The following is an 11265-nucleotide window of genomic DNA, read 5'->3' as shown; positions in this document are numbered from 1 at the left end:
AAACTTAAGAAAATATGTTTTAGTTAATGTTTCTTTCGTTTCTATGCCTCCGTTGTCTTAGTCACTTGGGCTTCATAAAATATATAATTGAATGTTGACCTATAATGTGAGTTCAACCCTCTAATCTTACAAGCACTACACCAAATGCTAATAAGTCCATGTTATGCATTAAATTTGAGTTAATGCAGATAGCATGTCTATTTGTTGTTATTGGTATGAATGGGAGCACTTTTCAAATGTATTTGGTTTAAAATATATTTCCTCATAGCACAAACTATTTATATAGAAATCTCATTTCAATGTTTCAGTCACCATACTTGTGCTTTCAATTATTTTATTATTTATACCATAATTCATTTGTGTTTTGCATGCATTTTCATTTTACAATATGGAATGGGATATTGTTCATATATCCAGGAAATGCAACTTCGTTGCACACAACATTGCAAAGTGGGCGGCTGTGAACGATCGATTGGATATTGTCAATCCGAGAGATGTAGCACAGGGGGTGCTAGATGATTTTATTGAGTGGAAGCCAGGAGATTAAGTTGTGGCAGTGTGTTTCTGCTTATGTCTTGCTGTTGTTTAGTTGGATTCTGTTGTTTTATTTTAGTTTGTTCTTCAGAAATTCCCGCCAATGGCTGAGATGTTCAGTCGACTCCCTCCCCCTTTGTGGGGGTCCGGACCCCTACGAGTGAGCAGAAAAGGGAGGAGGAAAGAGGCCCTGGCGAACCGTCATAATTAGTGAACAAGTGTAAGCTTTGCTGCCCGACAGTATGGAGTACTGACCACACCGAGGGACAGGCCCTGAAGCGAAGGACGGGAACGAGCGGAATGAATGTGTTCCAATTTCTGGCCTTGCACCGACCATCTAATTATTTGAATTTGTATTTAATATTTAGTTTAAAAATAGAAAATTTTTTCTAATATAAAAATAGAGAGATTGTTAGTGGCCTGTAGCTTTCCCCGTCCCCCCTTCGTTGGGTGGTGCTTGTGTGAGGGGTGTGCCACCAGAAATCGGGCTTGAAGCTCTCGCCTTACCAATGAGCTGACAGCTGATGGATGTTGGTCACGACTACTACCAAAAAGCTCCAATGAAGATGAATATTTCACATGGAGGAGTGTGCATCTGTATGTTGGGTGTTCTTCTGTCGTGCGACCCAGCAGCTTATGTGCGACCTGTGGCCCACGCCTCCTATTTGTTCCGGAATCCCGCCGCTGAGATGCTCAGTTGACTCTTTAACCTTGATAGGAAGATAGTTTTGCGAATTCTCCCCGGAATTGGAAGATCATTTCGAGATTTTCGAACATATTCGAGGGTTCAATGTGACTATTGTAACATCTGGTTTTTTTAGTTGGATCTCGATCTTTTGTAATGTTGTTTTTGAGGTGTTGGTAATGAAGTTTTGGTTGGGTGCTGGTTTTGCACCCACCAGTTATAAAAAAAAAAATGTACTTGTCATAAGTTTATAGACACAATTATAGTTTAATTATCAAATACATTGACATATAGTTTAATTTTATAATATAAATCGTTCAAATAATCATACCACTTAATTTATCAAAATCTAAAAATAAAAATTCAAACCTTAAATAAAATTAACATTTGCGTAGCTCGCTACGTAACATTCACCTAGTATATATATAAACATATATATATTTTATTAAAAAAATGTAATTCACGTGAGTTGTTGCCTGAAATTAAAAATAAAAAATTAAAAAAATATTATATACGTAGTAAAATAATAATTATTGTGTAATAATAAAAATGAAATAAAATAAGAAAAAATGGTATAGGATGTAAATTTTTTAAATTTAATAAAAGATAGTATAGAGAACAACAATAATAATAAAGAGGAACATTGACTGCAACAAATTTAATTACAATTAGTTTTATTCTTAACTATATTTTTATATATTACTTGCAGTATTGTTTAATTGAAAGTCAGAGGTGGTACATTAATTTAACGAATAAAGGTAATGTTGAAGGTTAATACTCCATTGATTTCAAAAATAATAATAATAAAAAAAATACTCCATATAATGTATATTATTTTGGGAAACAACTTCGTATACTTGATAATATAATCTTATGCAAATTACAAAATATTTAATAAAATGTACGTTGGTGGCGTACGGGAGAACGCTTCAATTCACCTCCATTTTATATATTTAAGGTTGTGTTTGGTTGGAGCTAATAAAATAAAATAGAATAGAAATAAAATAAAATAATTTTTATTTTATTTATTTTAAATTAAAATGTTATTTCAATAAAATAGCTATTCCACCAATACTAAAATAAAAAGAAATATCATTCCAATATAAGAAAGAAAAAATTTAGTAGCATAAAGAAAATTGAAATGGAATAGTAATCCCTTTTATTTCAAATTAAAATAATCATTTACTAAAATAATAGAAAAAATTATTCCATTAAAATGTCATTTCAATACTTCAAAATACAATCAAATAAATGAATGAAATAAAATTTGTTTCATTTTTATTCTACTTCATTTTATTATCTCTAATTAACTTTAATAATTTTTTTTTATCAATTGTTTTTATATATTTTAAATTTGATTCAATCTCACTCTTATTCATATTCCTAATTAATTTCGTTCGCATTTTTATTTTTATATTTTATTCTTTTAAAGTAGACGGCACCTAAGAGATAAATTTCCTTTAATCTTAGTTTTGAAAAAAAAAATAAGATATATATATTGACTCATATGCATAAATGTTTATAGAGACTCTCATATATTTTCAAGGATTATATTCTTTTTAGATGGAGTAGGCTGAAATTTTATTTTATAAATTTACGTATAAGATTGGGTACATAGACGAACTAGGGATGTGAGGGAGGGCTGAAGTCTATCCTAAAATTTAAAAATACATTAATATATAATTTTTATTTGAACTAGGTGAATGTTACGTGGCCGAGCCACGTAAATGTTAATTTTATTTAAGTTTTAGTATTTGCTTTCTTTTTAGATTTTGGTTAAAAAATTTTGAATGATTAATTGAACCATTTGTTTTATAAAAGTAAACTATTTTATAAAATTCTAATGGCTGTATTCTTGGATAATAAAGAATTCATTATAATGGGGTCTTTAGGAAGCCCAAAAACATGAGTAACATACCTTAACAACAAAGATAAGACTTATGTACTTTATACTGTCCAAAGTCACCTTAAAACAAAGTTACAGGACTCTGATATTTCTTAATGGTTGTATTTAACATTAAAATTGTAAGAGAAATTTCATTTGTAGTTAAGCCCTTGAGAAGTAATAATACACTCCAAAAATACAGGACTATAACTTAGATAGCTAGAATACTCTTTTCTCAAGTCTAGGGGGAAGAGTTGTGGGCCTAGACAAAATTATAAGAGGAATTTCATAAAACAAAGAACAACTGGTTTCAAAAAAATTATGAAACCCACTCATGCTGGTAGGAGGAGAAAAAGGGGTACATCTTCAGAGCCAACTATGGTTGGGCCACGTTGCTGTCTTTTACATTGGTCATCGTCATCACAGGCAGACCTCACTTTGGTCACATCTCCATTTGAAAACTCGGTTCCATCGTGTCCCTCACAGATCGTCAACTTCGCCTGTAAATTGAACATGCAGCAACAGGTAACTAAACATTGCAGGAGCCATTTCTCAATCCATACATTCTCACCTAGACACATAAACTAATTTTAGTATGCGTATATATGTGTAAATATTCTTTTATGTGCACTCAATAAACTAATTTTAGCATATATCTATATATACATATATATATATATATGTGTGCATATATTTTTTTATGTGCACCCAATTGAAACAATACGACATCTAATAATCCTGCTTTCTACAGTACTCTTAAATCAAACTCAAACAGAACAAAATCGTGGCCTGACCTGTGACCAGGCCACCCAACCTACTCCTCATGATGTTGCTTCTATGATGATAGAATTATACAAAATTAAGCATAATTAAAAAGAGTAGTATTAATTAGTAAGCAATGGCAAGGCTTACATTTGTTTGAGAAAGCTCGTCGAATTTAAGAAGAATGTAATTAGTCATTCTTGATGTTGGTGGGATAAAATTTGCCCTGTTTTGTTCTACTAATTTTCTCAAATCCACACTACACATTTAAAAGCATGAATAAATAAACAAATACACAAATTAGACATACATAATTCACGAAACATTTTGAAAAAATTACTACACAGAACAGAGCTACTACACAACAATAAGCCAATTCCAGAAACGAAACCTAGTTGAGAAAAAATAAGTTCTAACGGGAAGTTATCTTCATCCACAATGCCAATATCATCATCTCCGACCTCCGAGTGATCTAGTTGAAATATAACAAAGATACAAAACACTAATTACTACTTAGGCATTCTATTTTGCCTAATATATGTTATAGTTTTGGAGGCCTATTATAGTATTCCAATTACATTAATTGTATTAAGACAAGAGGCTGTCATCATATTGCCTTTCACTGAAGGAATCAACAACAATATCTAAGTTAATCAACCAATTTCATGAACAAGAGGATGTTTCTCATTGAATAAATAATTCAACTACATTTATATTAGATCTAAAAAATTTCCTAAAAATGTTTGAAAGGATTAAGTTCAAAGTTCAAACTATGTTATTATCAAGTAATTTAACTACACTTTTCATCTATACCATACACATACTAAAGTCAAAAGTCAAATTTATATTCAAGGAAGTTGCATAGTCATACCTAATCTATTTCTTTGCCATTTCATTTTTATTGTGTCCACGTGTTGACTTGAACCTACAAAATCAATCTTAACCCAGCTTAATTGAAGTATTCATGCTATAACATACAAAATGAAAAGTTGGTAGACATAATGATACCAATTACTAATTTTCCTTGAATCTCACTTTGGCAAAGATCAAAGCTCCCTAGATTAGTAGAAATTATGATGAAAGCAAACATTCCCTAAAAAATATTTCAAACGAAGTTGTTATTATCAATTGATGAGGGGAATCAACTATTAACACTTGAGCTATAAACATAACGACTCACCCATATTGATTGAACGATTCTCCAAGCTTAACAATCATAAAAAGCCATTAACAAATTAATAACTAAACTTATGAAATCATTTCAAAAATTACAAGCATGCAACTTATACTTCCTGAAACTGTTGCACCACATTTTTCAACCTTAAATATTCTGAATCAAATAGAACTGACAAATAATAGTTTTTAATTCAACCCCAATAAAAAACTTTAATTAAGAAAAGGTCATACTGCTGAAATGTAGAAGGCATCAACTAAAATAATAGAAAAATGATAATAGTAAACAAGGAAATTACATCAACAAACAATCAGAGACAATCACAATAAAGTGAAGGGATTCTTCAAAATTATATTAAGAAACAATCAGAGATAATGACCATAAAACTAAATCATGCCGTAAAACAATAAATCCTCCAAGTCAAAATCAAAATGACAAGAAGAGAAAAAGAGTAATCGTTAAGAATAAACTTGAATACATGGCAAAAAAGATTCAGCTTGATCAATCATGTTTGAGACCAGTAATGAAGACAAAGAGAGATCAAAGTTGGGTGTAGAGGTAAGGAAAAGAGAACTGGGTTTCCTAAGATAGCTTCAATGGTGGAACATCACCATTTGCCTCGATCAAATATTTAGGGGGAAGAGACAAATATTTGGTGTCTGAGATACCAAATTGAAAGAGATAAGAATTTTAATATCACTTAGGATTAAAATCTATTGAAATTTGAATTTTCAAGAATGACAAACCTGTTAACGATTGCGAGTGGTCCTCCTGGTCATTCGATTGGGAATGGTTGTTCTGCTCTCTGTCGCTACGCCCAAACTCGCCATCGTTGGCGGTCTCAAAGCCCTTGTCGTGGTCCCTTTGGGAAGAAGAAGGGTTTAGGGGAGTCGAAACCTAGTCTTCAATACGCACGATCACTAACGATTACTAACGTGTAGTGTTAAAGTTAACGGAGAAAAATAATAAAACACCGTTAAACCAAGAATTGCCGTTAGATAAGCACTTTTAATATATAAAGATATATAGATAGTAGTAAAATAGAATAATTGATTAAGATACTTTAAATTTACATGAGAAACCATATTTTGAATTCTATTACTTATTTTTTCTATGTATATCTACTTTTTATGTATAAAAATAAATAAATGAAGTATAAGGTTTAAATTAGGTTCAAACTTATAGTTATTATAATAAAAGGATGTTGCTAAACTATCATTCTATACTTATTTATTGTTTTAAATTATTTAAAACGTATAATTAAGTCCATCTTAAAATTTAATTTAACTGACGTGTATATAAATAATAAAAATAAAAACATAAAAATAAATCAACAATGCATAAAGTCAGAGATATTTCTTTTTCTCCTTTGAACTATATTCCACGAGTAGAATAAGTGGCAAGTTAAGGTACTCAAATATTTTTGTCCTCGTATGTATATTTTCTCTGAAAATGTCTTTGCATATATTCTCATCCCATTTTTTTTAAACTCAATCAAATACTAAAAAAAAAGAATATATATATATATATATGTATATCTTTATATATTAAAATGCCTATCTAACGTCATTTCTTGGTTTAACAGAATATACTTAAAAATAAAAGAATATTCTGTTAAATTTAACGATTAGGTTTAATCTCCCGTTAACAAATAAACCCAATAATTAAACCTAAAAAATTAAATAATCTTTTAAATATGAATAATCTATTTTTAAATTAAAAAAATCATCTTAGCCACATATCACTCTAACAAATCTATATAGGGAGAATATTAATAATTATATCTATATATCTATCTATAATATAGGTTTTTACTTTTTTTTTAACCTATTAATTATACAGGTATAATTATTAATTTTAATTGATGATAAAATTTAATTTTTCTATTTTTCTATCATATAAGGATAACTATTTTTTTTATTGTTATTATTTTTTTCACTATGATGTTTGTAGATATTTTTTTTTTACTAAATAATTATTAAATATTAAATAGATTAATTAAAAATATCTAAATCATATACCATTTAAATTTAAATTTGATTAGATTTAATTCTGTATCTACTTTCTCATTATTTGTAATTGTTCTAAATCTAATCGTGCAAACTCACATATTAAACACAATACTCCACCTTGAAACCGTTCTCTGTTTTTTTCTTTCTTTCTTATTGGTTGGTGTTAATTTGCCCCGATGATTCAAGTGTCATGATTTAGCTGAAATACCATTTCTATCTTTAATTTTTTCAAATATAAAGATATTTCAAATATAAATATTTAATTTTTTCAAGAAAAAAATAAAATCTTAAATGAAATTAGCAATACGTGGCTCGGCACGTACATTCACCTAGTATATATATATATATATATATATATATATATATAGGGCAAGACTATGGTAGGACTTAGCATAAGTTCCCTACCGGTAGGGAAGCTTTTTTGATCGTTGATTTTAGATCATGTGGTTATTAAGATATAAAGTATATATTCTTATAATAGGACTGTTTGTATACAATTAAAACTTTATACATATTATAATAATATTTAATTATATATTTATTTTAAAAATAAAATAATATTAATAATTAAAAAATTATTAACTTTTAATTTAAATTATTGTTATTTTTAAGTTAACTCTAATGTAAATCTTCACAATTTTTGCACTAATATTATTGTTGCTCTAATTTTTTTTCTCACTCGATATATTAAACTAGTGTGTTCTCCTTTTTTTTTCTTTCATTTTCTTTTTTTTTTCTTTCATTTTTTTTTTCTTTTTTTCACTGGGAAATTTTCTTTTCTTTTATTCATCAATGAATTTTAGGTTTTTTTTTTATCAAGTCATTTTTTTTTATCAATTTTGATTGTTATATTAAGTTGTATTATTATTATTATTATTATTATTATTATTATTATTATTATTATTATTATTTTGACAAAATAATTTGGATTACTCAAGAATTTACAATAAAAATATCAGCATTTGGAGCAAAAACCTCTATTTTTCTTTCTTTTGATTGGTTAATGGATTTTATGGCGGTTCCTAAATTAGCATCTTTTTTTTCGTTGTCTTTATATATAAATAAGTATTTTTCTTTTTGTATTTTTTTTATTTAAATATTTATCTTTTTAAGTAATATTTTATTTTATATATAAGAATTTATGTTTAATATCAATATGTTTCTTAAATCTCCGAAATTAGTGTTAATTATTTTTTTTATACGTAGTTTTTTTTTTTTTTGTGATTTTATTTGGTTGTTTTATTTTGTAGTTTTACTGTTGTTTTAGTAATTTTTTATGTTATTGTTCTAGGATTGAAATTTTAAATACTTACGTTCTCACTAAAAGAATAGTTGTTTTCAAACTGTTCTGGTGTTGGTTTGGTAGTTCGGTCTGTAGGTGTTGAAGATGGAGGCTTCGTATGTGTTTTAGGGGTGTGTATAGTACAAAAGAAAAAAATTAAGGTGTTGACATTATTTTGGTAAAACTGCCCTTAAAATTTAGTATTTTTGTAAAATTAACAGAAGGGGCACATTTCTACAATTGTATAATATTGAGGAATATTTTTAACATGTCGTATATTATAGGAGACATCATTTAGTAGTGTCATAAATTTATAGGTAAAAATGTTACTATTTTTTTAAAAAAAATGTACTTCTAATTTAAAATATGTAATTTGATATTTAATATTGGTATATTTTTGTATTTTTAGATCTTTAATAATTATAATATGAGTTTTTCATAATATATATTATTGTTATTGAAATATTATATATTTATATAATTTTTGAAAACTTACTGACTAATCCCAACATCATGCCGCCTGTGTTGTGTTTGATAAAACAGTTTTTTTTTTTTTTTTTTTTTTTTTTTTTTAAGGAAAAAATCAGCTGTAAAAGAGTGCACCAATATCAAATATACAACATCTTCTCTTTATTGTTAATGGTCCATTTAATTTCCCTATACTATGAGGTAAAGTTAGAGGAGTGTACATTAGATTTCTCCTATATATATATATATATATCCTTGAATTAATTCTCGTTTATATCCAACTTCGATCGTTGCAATTGTACATTAATGTTTTTTGCTTAAGAACAAGTTGTATTAAATGTCGTACTACATATATTTAAAGAAGATATATATATATATATATATATATATATATATATATATAGGGAATTGCTACTGTAGGACCAAGTTAAATTAACCTATAGTATAGGGTACTTATTTTAACCAATCAAAACTTTAAAAAGAATTAAATGCATGTATCCTATACTTGACAAATGTACCAGATTATCTAATATGTAATTATATTTTGTTTTTTCCAAAATGATTTAAGAAATGACCCCCACTCTCAAGCTCTCATGTTGTTTACACGGGTGGGCTTTATTTTTCTGGGCTTTACACATTCACGAACAAACGCTACCATGGCGATTATCCCCTGAAATTTGCATCGTTCTTCTCCATCAGTCGGTCTCCATTCTTCACTCCGGCTAGGTAAGTTATCTTTCTCACTTTGACATTTGTTTAATTATTATCTAGAATATCTGAAATTTATTCGAATTTTAAGTAAGCCGTCGCCGAGGGGTCGCCGAGGGGTCGCCGAGGGGTCGCCGAGGGGTCGCCGAGAGGTCGCCGTGGGGTCGCCGTGGGGTCGCCTTGGGTTAGCCGAGGTGTCGCCGAGGGATCGCCGTGGGGTCGTCTGGGCTGGCTGCAGAGATGGCGTGGGTTTGGAATGGAGAGTGAGAAAATGAAGTTTTTGTTTTTAAGTAATAATATTTTTTATTTTTAAAGATAAATATTATTATAAAAAGTATAAAATTTTTATTGTATACATTAAGTGTATGATAAAAATATATATCTTAAACAATAATAACCACACGATTTAAAATCGATGGTTGAAAAAAGTACCCTACCGGTAGGGAACTTTTGTTGAGTCCTACCATAGTCTTACCCTATATATATATATATCTATGTCAAAAAAACTTCAAGGTCAACGTAGTGTATAATAAATTATAGGAAAGGACTCAAAATTTCTAAGAGTACTATACGCAACGATCTAATATAACTATACATATATATAGTTAGAAACGATCTTATAAAACTATATAAAGTTGAATTAAACTACATAGATTGACCACGTGTTAATTTTTTATTTTAAACAAAACAAAAATCATTTTCAAAATTAATAGATGGTAGTAATTTATTGGTGAGATATTTACTAAACAGTAATTAAAATAGAATAAATTAATAAAGTACCAATAATAAAATAGTAAAGAAACTTAAAAGAAAAGGAAGAAATTTGTATTGTATATTAAAGGAATAATCGTTTTGATTACAATAGAATACATCTACTTATATTAGCTCAGAGTTAGTTACAAGACACATTAACTAATTTTAAGAAAGCTCACTCTAAACTATTAACCAACCAACTAACTTCTAATCTAATAACTTGATACCCCACCTCCAGAGGCGGACCCACATTGTAGCGAGGGGGGCAGTCGCCCCTCCTGAAAAAAAAAAATCGAAAAAAAAATGTATATATATTTTAATTAGTTAAAACATATATTTGTATTAAAAGATGATATTTATAGACATAATAGACTATATATATAAATATATATATATATATCTTTTAATCTCATCTTATCTTTAAGATACTTCACTTGAGTAATGAAAAGAGGTTTAGTTAGAATATCAGCAAATTTTTCTTTTAAAGCTACATGAATTGTCTTTATAATTTCTTCTTGAACTTTTTCTCTCACCAAGTGACAATTTATCTTTATGTGCTTGGTTCTTTTATGGAAAAGTAGATTGCCAACTATGTGTTGGACTAATTTATTGTCACAGTACACTACTACAAAAACACCATTTAAAGTAGGTTTTTAAGGTCTTTTAGCATCAATTTTGGCGAAATTCACTTTCGACGCTATAAGGTTGAAAAAACCGATGCTAAATGGTACTCTATGGCGTCGATTATTATATAGCAACCAACGCCATAGGGTACTTATGGAGTCAGTTTAGAGTGAATAACTGACGCCATATATCTCCATAACGACGCCATATACCCTCTAACAACCGACGCCAAATTTGTAATAATTGTTTTTTTTTCAATTAATTTAATTTATTTATTTAAATTAAATATTTATTAATTTATATATTATATTATTTAATTTAAATTTAAATTAAATATTTATTTTTTTAAAAGGTAAATTAAATATTATTTAAATTAAT

General features: G+C 28.2%; 1 long non-coding RNA gene across 8 annotated transcripts; it reads right to left on the bottom strand.

Annotated features, from left to right (window-relative positions):
* Positions 1-3071: 3071 nt before the first annotated feature.
* On the bottom strand, positions 3072-6049 carry LOC115720587 (uncharacterized). Of its 8 annotated transcripts, none has more exons than XR_009686931.1 (6): positions 5787-6049; positions 5047-5699; positions 4875-4959; positions 4738-4804; positions 4017-4125; positions 3072-3604 (listed from the first exon to the last, which is right to left on the bottom strand). It is a non-coding gene; the product is annotated as an uncharacterized LOC115720587 (long non-coding RNA). The 8 variants fall into 8 exon arrangements; XR_009686930.1 differs by having other exon boundaries at positions 4738-4791; positions 5787-6048; XR_009686927.1 differs by having other exon boundaries at positions 4875-5699.
* Positions 6050-11265: the final 5216 nt, after the last annotated feature.

Source organism: Cannabis sativa, chromosome 3 (genome assembly GCF_029168945.1).
Source record: "Cannabis sativa cultivar Pink pepper isolate KNU-18-1 chromosome 3, ASM2916894v1, whole genome shotgun sequence".
Taxonomy (NCBI): domain Eukaryota; kingdom Viridiplantae; phylum Streptophyta; class Magnoliopsida; order Rosales; family Cannabaceae; genus Cannabis; species Cannabis sativa.
The sequence above is the reverse complement of the archived record's forward strand: the minus strand, read 5'-3'. Positions and strand labels throughout refer to the sequence as shown.